The 9574-nt window shown below is 38.8% G+C and overlaps 1 long non-coding RNA gene across 1 annotated transcript; it reads right to left on the bottom strand.

Annotated features, from left to right (window-relative positions):
* Positions 1 to 7756: 7756 nt before the first annotated feature.
* LOC131599870 (uncharacterized) lies at positions 7757 to 8787 on the bottom strand. The gene is made up of 3 exons (XR_009282939.1): positions 8648 to 8787; positions 8151 to 8197; positions 7757 to 8051 (listed from the first exon to the last, which is right to left on the bottom strand). It is a non-coding gene; the product is annotated as an uncharacterized LOC131599870 (long non-coding RNA).
* Positions 8788 to 9574: the final 787 nt, after the last annotated feature.

Raw genomic sequence — 9574 nt, 5'->3', positions numbered from 1 at the left:
TCCACCATTTTCACCAATCCTCCACCACTTCTCTGCTTCACTCTTCAACATTCTTCATCTTCTTCTCAACCTTCCCACGATTCTTCATTCATCTTCACTCTCTTCACTCCACCATTTTCAATCATCATCTTCATCCTATCTCTCCTCCTCCATCATCTTCACAACCTTCACACACTCTTCAATTCTCTCACACTCGGCAATCGTCAAAACCTACACCAAGAGCTCCTTCGACATACCCTTTGAATCTTCACATTGAAGTTTCATAGAGGTGGAGCTATACCTCAGCATTTCTGCAATCTTCATCTCACACTCACGAAGAACACAACAACACGCAACACGCAACTGTAACAACACGGTTCGACAGAAAAATCAATCAATAAAGACAACATCGCACAGAAGAAAGGAATACGAGAAGAAGAAGAATCGGCTAAGAGCAAAAGCAACAAAGATCAGAAATTGTTACCTGAAGAAATCTTCTGCCATTTGCGTTTATTTCGCACCTTCAGGAGCTCATAAAAGAATTCTCCTCTGACTTTTCGTTCTTCCACCGTTGGCCTTCAATTCAGGTTCCTTTTGATTGTTTTCTTTACAAATTCGTGTGTATACTTGATTCAAGAGAACCGTGATGTGATTTATGCCTCAAATTGCTTAATATCCGTTCGGACACTCGACCGTTAGAATTTAGGGTTCGTCTTCTCCTTTCTCTGATTCGGACATGTGAAACTTCCTCTCAAGACTTCGATTACAGATTCGAGCTCAGAGTAGTTTTTAGGCTAGGTATGAGTTTAGAGGTTGGGCAAGAGGGTTTGGTGGCGGCGATGGCGGTGATTATCCGCCGGAGACCACGTCTGAGAGATGATACGAGAGCGAGGGTGAGGAGAGTTCAACGGCCATAAGACAAACCCTAATTTTATTCATTTCTCTTTTATTTTTAATCAATTGATTAATTGTTTTTTTAATTAGGATTAATTGCAGAATTAACATTAGATTAGTTAATAGTTAAACAAAATCTAATTAACCATGGATCATCAACATCTTGGGCCATAGTGAATTTCATATTCTCACCCTCTCTGGCCCAGAGCACCACGTTTTTGGTACTGGAAACAATAACAAAAAAACCTCTTTTGGACCAATCATATGGGCCCTGCGCCTCATTTACTCTTTGCTCCTATAATTTCAATTTACACCCCCCCTGACTCTTTTGTATTCTAATTAGAATTAAGTCTCATTTTCACTTGATTTTTCCTACTAATTTCTAAGTTCTAAAACAATAAAAACCATCAAATCTGTTAGAATTTTAGGCTTTTTTTTTACATAGAAAAATAGTAGTTTTAGGCTATTTGTTTTAGTCTTTTACTTGATTTGTAATTCAATTCCTCTCATTAAAATCAATATAAAAATAATAGTATTTTACTTCATTTTGTACTATATTTTGACTTGTTACTTCATGCTTGTGTGTAACTTTGTACCATTGTATCATTCTTAAATCCTTGCTTATAATTGTGACTCTATTTTCATGTCTCTTTAATTCCTAACTTTAGGTAGAAACCATGACAACATTAGGACTTAGAAGTTCCCTTCATAACATTAAGCTAGTTATTCATTTAAGGCTAGTTTTCTTCTTCTTTTTCTTTTCGACAATAAAACATTAACAAATAGAGATACGAATCACATTAAGAAAGTGATAGAGAAATGAGTGGGATTCATTCCCTAATCTGTTTCTCAATCACTTAGTGGCATAGAAATGAGTGGGATTCATTCCCTAATCTGTTTCTCGGTCACTACTTAATGGGAGAGAAATGAGTGGGATTCATTCCCTAATCTGTTTCTCGAACATTAACTAATGGGATAGAAATGAGTGGGATTCATTCCCTAATCTGTTTCTCGAACATTACATAATGGGATAGAAGTGAGTGGGATTCATTCCCTAATCTGCTTCTCGATCATTATACATTTTTATGTGATTCGAATCGCAAAGTAAATTCCCTTAAAAAACACTCAACCAAAAACATTTAAAACACTTAATAAAGGCTCAGACCAAATCAAAGTAATGAAGTGGTGCGAAGCCTTGTATTGGGTTTTGTTCATCATGGAATTACATCTAAAAGACACAAACCAACTTTCTCTCTTCTCTTTCTTGCCTCCGAGGCATTCTTTCTCTTGCCTTCAGGGCATTCCTTCTCCTAATCGGACACGTTATTTCCGCTCCATTCCCAGCTTAAGACTCCAGAGGTCGAGCAGCGGAGTGCGAATGTAACTGTTCAACTAAAAAACACAAAAACAAACTAAAACATGTGAGCCGAACTACGGCGCTCTGATTCCTGAAAAGGATACGTAGGCATTAGGTCGCAGGGCCTAAGCGAGCACAACTATTTATAACCCTTATTTTCCCCGTGTTTCTTTTTCTTTCATTTGCATGCATTCCCTTAGTGATTAAGCTATAGATTTACACACCCTTAGAATAGAACAAACATAGGTGGATACCATCGAGTACGATGGGCGTGAGGGGTGCTAGTACCTTCCCCTCGCGTAACAGACTCCCGTACCCTATCTCTGGTTGCAAGACCTTTTCTTATCCTTTCTTTATTATAGGTTTTCTGATATTCCTTTCCCTCTTTGGGATAAATATATTGGTGGCGACTCTGTTCATTTTCGCGAGCCTGCGACAGCTGGCGACTCTGCTGGGAATGTGATAGACCTGTGCTGGTCCATTCTTAGCGAGTCGATCCTAGCTTGTGTTTGTTTTCTTTTCTTTGGGTGTTTATTTATTGCTTTATTGCTTCATTACTTTATTGCTTTATTGCTTTATTTCTTTATGCATCGCATTTTATTTTCATATACTATGATTATTATTCTGCTGTCTGTTGGGATGGGATGTTACTGATTTGAGGTAAAAGGCCCAATACCCAGGCCAGAGTGATACTTAGGCTACCTAGGACAGAGTGGATAGTCATGACGCCAACAGAATGTCAGGTTCTGTTGATTGCGATCATGAGACCCACGACCAGTTGAGGTTTAAATGGGATACCATTGTTGGCATGTATTTGCAACAATGATGGTGTCTCAAGAGAACTGTTAATGCTGGAGACCTTTTGACCTACCATATTAGATCCTACCTGTGAGAGGGGTTGGGAAATTCTGTTTTGCAGGAAAACATGCCTTCATCCTACCCCATGGCCATTCATCCTATCTATCATGACCAACATCGAACCTCTGAATCTGGAAGGTTCGACCTTATGTGACTTATGCAAAGGTTATCTATCCTGAATCAACGTCGAACCTCTGAATCTGGAGGATTCGACCATCTTTGACTTATACAGAAGTTCTACATCAGTTATCTATCAGAATCAATCAACGTCGAACCTCTGAATCTGGAGGATTCGACCATCTTTAACTTATACAGAAGTTCTACATCAGTTATCTATCAGAATCAACGTCGAACCTCTGAATCTGGAGGATTCGACCATCTTTGACTTATGCACCGCCTAGTTATCAAGAATGCAACGTCGAACCCCTGAATCTAGAGGATTCGACCATATCTTATTGACCATGAGAAGTTATTATCACAAGAGGCCTTGATCCTTGATCCTGATTCCTACTGCATTTGCATCATCATTAACATTTTTGCATTCATGCATATGCATCCATGGTTACCAAGACTCCTACATTCTTCCTCTCCATCAGATCAGACAAGACAATTCCTCCACACCGATATCTGACAATGGCTCACCGACAAAGAATCATGGGGAATTGCAAAAAAAAAATCAAGCTACTATCTAAGGACCCCACGCCTCCTCATGAGGGTACCTTCCATCAAAGGAGCCTAAAGACTTTGTGTTTGTCAGAGAACATTTCATTTGCATCAGAATAAGGCCAAGCTTGCCATTGTATAAATTCCTTCAGTATTTTCAATTGTATTACTTTTGTTGTTATCAAGTACTTCTCATTGTAAGAAACTCATTCTGTTTGAATAAATAAAAATAATGCGATATACATGTTTTTCTCAAATCATTTCATCTTTGTCATTATGTTCATTGATATTCAACTCATTTGTCTTAAGCAATTAAAAAAGGAGAATGATGAAAAATCAAAAACACATGAACTACTAACTGTATGCTTTTGGAACAAAGATCCTGCTGACGATGTACAGGCATTGTTTCAATTCCTAAACACTGGAGTTATAAGGGAGTGAAACCTTCGTCAACCTCTTTGAGCCTAAGGAGTAGTAGTTTCTTTTCAAAAAATACAAAACCCTCAATCTTAACCAGGGGCAGGGTAGTCTTCAGTTAGTGCGACCGAGCGCTCAACTTTCAGGTATTCCATCAGAGGATCAATCAAATTCTATCTCTCGCGACAAAAGAAGAAGAGCACAATCCACAATGGATGTCTCCCATTCACTAAGGAGAAGGCGGTCACAACCTTTTCAATAAAGTCAATCACAAAGCCATACAACTTGTTCCCGAACGAGGCAAAAAAAAAGGAGAATGAAAAAAGTTATGAACCATGATAAAAAAAAAAAGGGAGACAATAGCCCGCTAAGTCAAAAGAAAAAAAAAAGAGAAAAGCTTTGAAGCAAATGACTTAGGCAAAAATTAGGGCATATCCTGCTGGACAACGAACACCAAAATCAAAAGAAACTTTTTGTCCAGGCAAAAGTTAGGGAAAGCAAAAAACAAAGCAAAAGAAAAATCCTCCAAGGGACGAGTTAATGTGACCATCAACGAAAGCATGAAAAGGCGGTTGCCACCTCCATCAAAGCTACAAAGGATCCTCATCCATCACAATCCTTCCTGAAAGGTGAACACTCATGTCAAACTAGCTGAACGTAGGACTGGAGAACATCACGAAGAAGGGGTGGGTTAAGTAGAACTTGAGCCTTTATCCTTGTTTCTCAAACCGTGAACCCGGCCACGTTACAACCCTCAAAAGTCCTAATTGAAGCAGGGTTCGTTCCGAAAGCATACCAACTGTAAAAGCATGTCCAAACTGACTCCTAATGTTGCTTGTCACTTGTGTTAGTTTCAGTACAACATTTTGACAAATAAAAACTTTTCTTTGAGATTAACATGTGCATTGCATTCTCATTATCTTTTTCAAAACAGAATTGTCTCTAAACTTGAAAGTAAATACTTGATACCAAGGAAAGTTCAACATTGAAATTCCATCGAGTAATCTTACAAAGGAAAAGCTTGGTCATCCACTGAGCAAATATCTGAAGCAATCCATTAGGTGGAAAAGTTCCTTTCAATCTGGGGCATCCATTCCTTGATCAACACTGGGGCATACCATTGCAAATCTCCATGATTCCAGCATTATCAAAGACCTATCTCAAGAGATCCTACAAGCTGGGGCAAACTAGTGACAATTCATTTCTCCATCTTCAATCAAGTGTCAGATATCGAGACAAGTGTCGAGGAGTCAAGCCAAACACCTCACCTTCACAAGTTCTATCCTTCAAGCAACAACCTTTTCGCAAGGGCATCCTCCATCCACTCCTGGTATATTGGATACAATCATTCCATTCATAATCATACATGCATCATGCATATCATTGAATTCTCATTGGCATTTCTCCCTTAATAATCCAATCATCAATAAGTCAGGGGCATCCACCCCACCTTGATTCTCAAGCAGAGTTTCAGAACTCCACCTAATCTATTCCCCGCACAAAAGCAGAAACCCAAATTAATCAATCAGTACACTGCATATAGAATTCATTGCATTGCATCTTCAGAACTGCATCAAATAAATCAAACATTGCATATGAAGCATAAGCCAAGTTACTCATCAGATGAGGTCCCTACAAAGCATTCAATTGATATTCCACTGGATCACTCAGAGTTACCATTGTGGTGTCATCTCCCAAAGTCAATCATGTTCATTTTTCTTCAACCTAGAGTTGATGTTTTTCTGTTCAACCCAGAGTTGACTTTCCTTTCATCTTTTAACCCCGAGTTAATTATCTCTTTTCCCACTCAACCCGGAGTTGACGGTCATCATTTTTCTTCTCCCTCTCACCCAGAGTTGACGGATATCTTTTATTCAATCCAGAATTGACTTCTCTTCTCCCTCTCACCCAGAGTTGACGGTTATCTTTTGTCTTTCCCACTCAACCCAGAGTTGACGGTCATCTTTTATTCAATCCAGAATTGACTTCTCCTTTTTCCCACTCAACCTAGAGTTGACGGTTATCTCTTGTCTTCTCCCACTCAACCCAGAGTTGACGGTTATCGTTTGTCTTTCCCACTCAACCCAGAGTTGACGGTTATCTCTTCTCTTTCCTACTCAACCCAGAGTTGACGGTTATCTTTCTCTTTTCGCACTCAACCCAAAGTTGACGGTCATCTTTTATTCAACCCAGAGTTGATTCTTTCCTTTTCCCACTCAACCCAGAGTTGACGGTTATCTCTTGTCTTTCCCACTCAACCCAGAGTTGACGGTTATCCTTTGCCTTTCCCTCTCAACCCAGAGTTGACGGTTACCTCATGTCTTTTCCCTCTCAACCCAGAGTTGAAGGTTGTCTCTTGTTTCTCTCTCAACCCAGAGTTGAAGGTTGTCTCTTTTTTCCCTCTCACCCAGAGTTGACGGATATTTCTTTATCTTTTCTCCTTTCCCACTCAACCCAGAGTTGATGGATATTTCTTTTCTCCTTTCCCACTCAACCCAGAGTTGACGGTTATCCCTTTTTTTCAATTGATCATCCTTTCCCACTCAACCCAGAGTTGACGGTCATCTTTTATTCAACCCAGAGTTGATTCTTTCCTTTTCCACTCAACCCAGAGTTGACGGTTATCTTTTCTTTTACTCAACCCAGAGTTGATCCTTCTCTTTTTCCATTCAACCCAGAGTTGATATTTACCTCGTATCCCACCTAGAGTTGACTTCCCTTTATTCTTCGAGCTAGAGTCGACCCACCTTTCTTTTTCAACCCAGAGTTGATGTGTATTTCATTCCTAACCCAGAGTTAATTCGATCAATCCAGAATTGATACGATTTTCCTCAGTGGATTTGACACCATTCTTTTCTCCAGTGGATCATATCTCATCAGGCAAATTTTCAGGTTCACTTAGTATTTAATCTTCTTCTACCTCGAATGCTCGAAAGGCTAGCGCCAATCTCACCTTCAGGTTTAAGACGATTAAATAGGGGCAGCTGTTGCACCCCAAAATTTGCCCATCTAATTTTACTGCTAATTGGCTTATGCATCCCATAATCTCCATTAGGTCATCTAACTCGTCATTCATCATTAATCAATAACTTGGTATTGGGATGAAAGATTTTGAATTATTAAGGCTTCATATTGATCTTGAGGTGTACATATCAAATAAAACTTATTCATTTGGCTCTCCTCTGTGCTTCGAACTGGGACTTAGAGAGTTTATGGCTGTTCCTATGGATTAAAGGTTTTCATCATTAGGTAAGGCCTAATTCATGTAAGTCTCGTTGAAGAATGAATTATCTGATTATTAGGACTACAAGACATATTTAAGAGAAAGATTGGAAAATTGAAGGAACTTATGAATCATTTCAAGCTAGAAGATACTTGATAGAATTGTTACTTTTTTATCAAAGTCAATCATGGGAGGATGACTTTTCAAGCACAGTTCTTCCTAAGACTTATGGTTTTCATCATATTTGTTGATACTCATTCAAGGTTCTAAAGAACAAAGGACAATTTGAATTTTGGAAGAAGGAAAATACATGTCCAAACGTCATGTTTGAGAAAGATCGCCTTGCATTACAAATTCAACACATTTCAAAGTTTTATTCCAATTACAAGATAAACTATTACATATTTTGGGTTTCAAATCTATTTCAGTACAAGGCCATTTCCAATATAAACATTTCCAAATATTACACCATCAAGACAAACTACACAAAATGTGCCCTTAGCCTACTGTCTCCAATCCTAAACTCCCATCGATTTTGTGTTGGCCTCTTTGATTCCGTATTACATATCTTTTCTTCAAGTTCCAAGCCACGTGTCTTCCAACTTTCAACCATGCTTCAAGTGTAAGGCTCAAGGCTCTTCTATCCCGCTAAGTCTAAACCTGCACATTGAAAACCAAATCCATTCCACATTAGTTCATACTGCATTCTGCACATTTCAACAAAAAAGGAAATAGAGGTCCAAATGTTCACATCCATACAGTTCAAAAAGAAAACAGTCCCTACACCATTTTCAGTCGAAACAGCCCTGCATAACAAAACAGAATCAGCATATATCCTATCCTACAACCAAAGCCCTTGCCATGAGAAATCAAAAGCCAAAACAAAAGAACCTAGAATTCAAATGGGAAAAGCACATCGGTTCGGCAACAAATAAGCAGTTCAGTACAAAGTCAGAGTATTTATGACACTTCAGCAGGTTTATCAATCCTAAAAAAAAAACCTAACAAATAAATGGAGCAAGTTCACTACCATGCAATCCACAAGCTCAACAGTTTCGCAATTTCAATAGAATCCATACACACTCCTAACAGATTTACTAACACTCATAACTGTCATTACAAAACCTAACTAACTTTCCTAACACAATAACTTCTTTAACCTATTCAGTTATAACTTCTAACAGAATACTAACTGATATAACTAACTATAACCATTCAGTTAACAAGAAAAGAGAATGCAGGGAATAGATTTTTACCTCTGAAACAGATTCAATCCTCTCCATCCATTGTGTAACAAACCTACTCAATCAAGGGCTGAGATCTCTTCACTCTATAACTAACTTCTCTTCCCTCCATCAACCTATATATTCAACAGCTCCACCATTTTTCAGTTTCCTCCACCATTTTCACCAATCCTCCACCACTTCTCTGCTTCACTCTTCAACATTCTTCATCTTCTTCTCAACCTTCCCACGATTCTTCATTCATCTTCACTCTCTTCACTCCACCATTTTCAATCATCATCTTCATCCTATCTCTCCTCCTCCATCATCTTCACAACCTTCACACACTCTTCAATTCTCTCACACTCGGCAATCGTCAAAACCTACACCAAGAGCTCCTTCGACATACCCTTTGAATCTTCACATTGAAGTTTCATAGAGGTGGAGCTATACCTCAGCATTTCTGCAATCTTCATCTCACACTCACGAAGAACACAACAACACGCAACACGCAACTGTAACAACACGGTTCGACAGAAAAATCAATCAATAAAGACAACATCGCACAGAAGAAAGGAATACGAGAAGAAGAAGAATCGGCTAAGAGCAAAAGCAACAAAGATCAGAAATTGTTACCTGAAGAAATCTTCTGCCATTTGCGTTTATTTCGCACCTTCAGGAGCTCATAAAAGAATTCTCCTCTGACTTTTCGTTCTTCCACCGTTGGCCTTCAATTCAGGTTCCTTTTGATTGTTTTCTTTACAAATTCGTGTGTATACTTGATTCAAGAGAACCGTGATGTGATTTATGCCTCAAATTGCTTAATATCCGTTCGGACACTCGACCGTTAGAATTTAGGGTTCGTCTTCTCCTTTCTCTGATTCGGACATGTGAAACTTCCTCTCAAGACTTCGATTACAGATTCGAGCTCAGAGTAGTTTTTAGGCTAGGTATGAGTTT

The sequence above is a fragment of the Vicia villosa genome, linkage group LG4, assembly GCF_029867415.1.
Source record: "Vicia villosa cultivar HV-30 ecotype Madison, WI linkage group LG4, Vvil1.0, whole genome shotgun sequence".
Taxonomy (NCBI): domain Eukaryota; kingdom Viridiplantae; phylum Streptophyta; class Magnoliopsida; order Fabales; family Fabaceae; genus Vicia; species Vicia villosa.
Note: the sequence above shows the minus strand (reverse complement) of the source record. Positions and strands in the feature narration are given on the sequence as shown.